At 35.6% G+C, this 3,350-nt stretch overlaps 1 pseudogene; it reads right to left on the bottom strand.

Moving 5' to 3' along the window:
- Positions 1–1,749: 1,749 nt before the first annotated feature.
- On the bottom strand, positions 1,750–2,132 carry LOC111536459 (annotated as a pseudogene).
- Between the last annotated feature and the right edge of the window lie 1,218 nt (positions 2,133–3,350).

The following is a 3,350-nucleotide window of genomic DNA, read 5'->3' as shown; positions in this document are numbered from 1 at the left end:
TTCCCACCAACAGTGTAAAAGCGTTCCATTTCTCCACAGCCTCATCAGCTTCTGTTGTTTCCCGACTTTTCAATGATGTCCATTCTAACTGGAGTGAGATGGTATCTCATTGTGGTTTTTATTTGCATTTCTCTAATGACCAGTGATGTTGAGCTTTTTTTTTTTTTTTTCAAGTGGTTTGTTGGTCACATAAATGTCTTTGTTTGAGAAGTGTCTGTTTTATACTACAAAGCTACAGTAACCAAAACAGCATGATACTTGCACCAGAAGAGATATATAGACCAATGGAACAGAACAGACACCTCAGAAATAACACCACCCATCTACATCCATCTGATCTTCAACAAGCCTTACAAAAATAAGCAATGGGGAAAGGATTCCTTGTTTAATAAATGCTGCTGGGAGAACTGGCTAGCCTTATGCAGAAAACAGAAACAGACTTCCTTCTTTACACCTTATACAAAAATTAACTCAAGATGGATTAAAGACTTAAAGGTAAAACCCAAAACCATAAAAACCCTAGAAGAAAACCTAGTCAATACCATTCAGGACATAGGTGTGGGCAAAGAATTCATGACTAAAACATCAAAAGCAATTGCAACACAGCCAACATTGACAAATGGGATCTAATTAAACTAAAGAGCTTCTGCACAGCAAAAGAAAATATCATCAGAGTGAACAGGTAACCACAGGATGGGAGAAAATTTTTGCAGTCTATTTATCTGACAAAGGACTAATATCCAGAATATACAAAGAGCTTAAACAATTTTACAGAAAAAAAAAAAAAAACAGACAATCCCATCAAAAAGTGGTCTATAGATGTGCTTTTGTTTTTTCAGAAGTTTTTGATTACTGATTCTATCTCCTTATTACTGATATATCTATTCAGATTTTCTATTCATTATTCAATTTTTGTGAGTCGTGTGTTTCTGGGAATTTATCCATTTCATCTAAGTCATCTAACTTATAGGCTTACAATTATTCATTAAACTCTCTTATAATCCTATTTATTTTTTCATAGTAATGTCCCCACCTTAATTTCTTTTTCTTTCTTTCTTTTTTTTTTTTTTTTTTTTTTTTTTTTTTTTTTTTTTTTTTTTTTTTGTAGAAACAGATTATTCACACATTCATATTTTTACACATGTAGTTAATATAGAACCTGGGACTTTTACGATCAATTTCCCAAACCCCTTTATGGAAAGTGATGAACTATACAACAATGCTGAAGGAGCACATTTTCTCTCTCTAGGAAGAAGATGATTAGTAGACATAATTCTGTGCGTCAAGAGAAATTTGTAATACAAAAATCAGAGTAAGACGAATGGCCCAGAAACCTACATTTTATTGACACTGTTATTTTCCCACAGAGAATCTTAGAAAGATGCAATGTTTTCATTTAATGAATGAGAGGAGCCCGTTTGTATCCCTGAATCATTCTTTAGGAAAAAGCAATAGAAACAATTGACAGGCACACTTCTAAAATAAAGCAGTCACTACCTTCAGCCCACACCTCCACACCCTCATCTGCCTGCTCAATGGCTGTCATTTCCGTAAAGTCACCCTCTTCTACTCTGGTATTACCAGGAGAATTGAAATTTTCATGCAGAAAAAAAAAAAAAAAAAAAAAAAAAAAAAAGTCACGGTATAAATAAGTGACTGGCGGCCCAAAGGAAGCCCTTTGACTATGATATTCAATCTTCTGTTCAATCCACACTGCAGCTCATACAAAATATTCCAGATAAATGAAATTTAATCTTCATCTTCCTCCTCTTCTTCATCCTGGTTAATTTGGAAGTAACGGAATTCATAACTCTCTTTGCTGTTAGCAACTGCGTGCAACCAATCACATAGTTTATTATTCTTCAAATATTTTTTAGTAAGATATTTCAAATACCTTTTTGAAAAAGGCACCTCTCATGTTACGGCAATCTTGCTCTTGCTCCTTTCGATGGTCACCACCCCTTACCAAGGTTCTCAGCTTTGCCGATCACTTTGATCCTTTCTTGCAAAAACTGCTCAAAATTGGCAGCATCCATGATTCCATCTTTTACGGGGTAAGTGCAATCAAGAGTGAATTTCAGAACCTGCTTCTTTTGTTTGCCCCCCTTCACAAGCTTTTTCGCAGGTGCCATAGCAGTAGCGGAGACAAAAAGCCCAATATCACTTCCACATAATTTTCTTTCCTTTGGATATATATCCAGTAGTGCGAAAACATACTGTTTTCCATAGTGTCTGTACTTATTTACATATACACTTACATACACACCAACAGTATGTAAGAATTCCCTTTATTCTTCATCCTCTCCAGAATTTATCTTAATTTCTAATTTTAGTTATGTGGTACGTCTCCTATTTCTCAGTCAATCTAGCTAAAGTTGTGTCAATTTTGGTTATCCTTGCAAAGAATCAATTTTCTATTTATTTATTTATTTTGAGACGGAGTCTCGCTCTGTCGCCCAGACTGGAGTGCTGTGGCGCGATCTCCTCTCACTGCAAGCTGCGCCTCCCGGGTTCAGGCCATTCTCCTGCCTCAGCATCCCAGTAGCTGGGACTACAGGCGCCCACCACCACGCTCGGCTGTTTTTTGTTTGTTTGTTTTTGTTTTTGTTTTGTGTTTTTAGTAGAGACGGGATTTCGCCGTGTTAACCAGGATGGTCTCCATCTTCTGACCTCGTGATCCACCCATCTCCACCTCCCAAAGTGCTGGGATTACAGGCCTGAGCCACCGCCCCGGCGCTATTTTTATTTTAATTGATATTCTGTGTTGTTTATCTATTCTTATATTTATCTCATTCTCACCCCTATTGATTTTTTGCATCAACTAAATTTGAGTTCAGTTTGCTTTGTTTTCCAGCCCTTTATGTTGTAAAGTTATTTACTCGAGATACTTTTATTTTTATAATGTCAGCTTTTAAGCTATAAATTTTCCTCTTAGACCTTCTTTTACTCATTGTATAAGTATTGGGATGTTGTTTTAAATTTCCATAAGTTTCAGTGTTTTTCTAATTAATTTGTTTTGGATTTTTTTATTTAACCTATTTGTTTTGTGAAATAGTGTTGTTTCATTTCCACATACTTACATAATTTTTTAGTATTCCTTTTGTTATTTAATGTCAGTTTCATTCCATTTTTATTAAAAATATATATTTTATGTTGGTTTTGTTTGTTTGTTTCTGAGACAGAGTCTTCCTCTTCACCAAGGCTGAGTGCAGAGGCGTGATTGCGGTTCACTGTAGCCACATCCTCCTGTTCTCAAGTGGTTCTCCCACCTCAGCCTCCTGAGTAGCTGGGACTATAAGCATGCATCTTCATGCCCAACTAATCTATTTTCTTTTTTTTTTTTTTTTTTT

This window comes from Piliocolobus tephrosceles, chromosome 12, assembly GCF_002776525.5.
Source record: "Piliocolobus tephrosceles isolate RC106 chromosome 12, ASM277652v3, whole genome shotgun sequence".
NCBI lineage: Eukaryota > Metazoa > Chordata > Mammalia > Primates > Cercopithecidae > Piliocolobus > Piliocolobus tephrosceles.
Note: the sequence above shows the minus strand (reverse complement) of the source record. Positions and strands in the feature narration are given on the sequence as shown.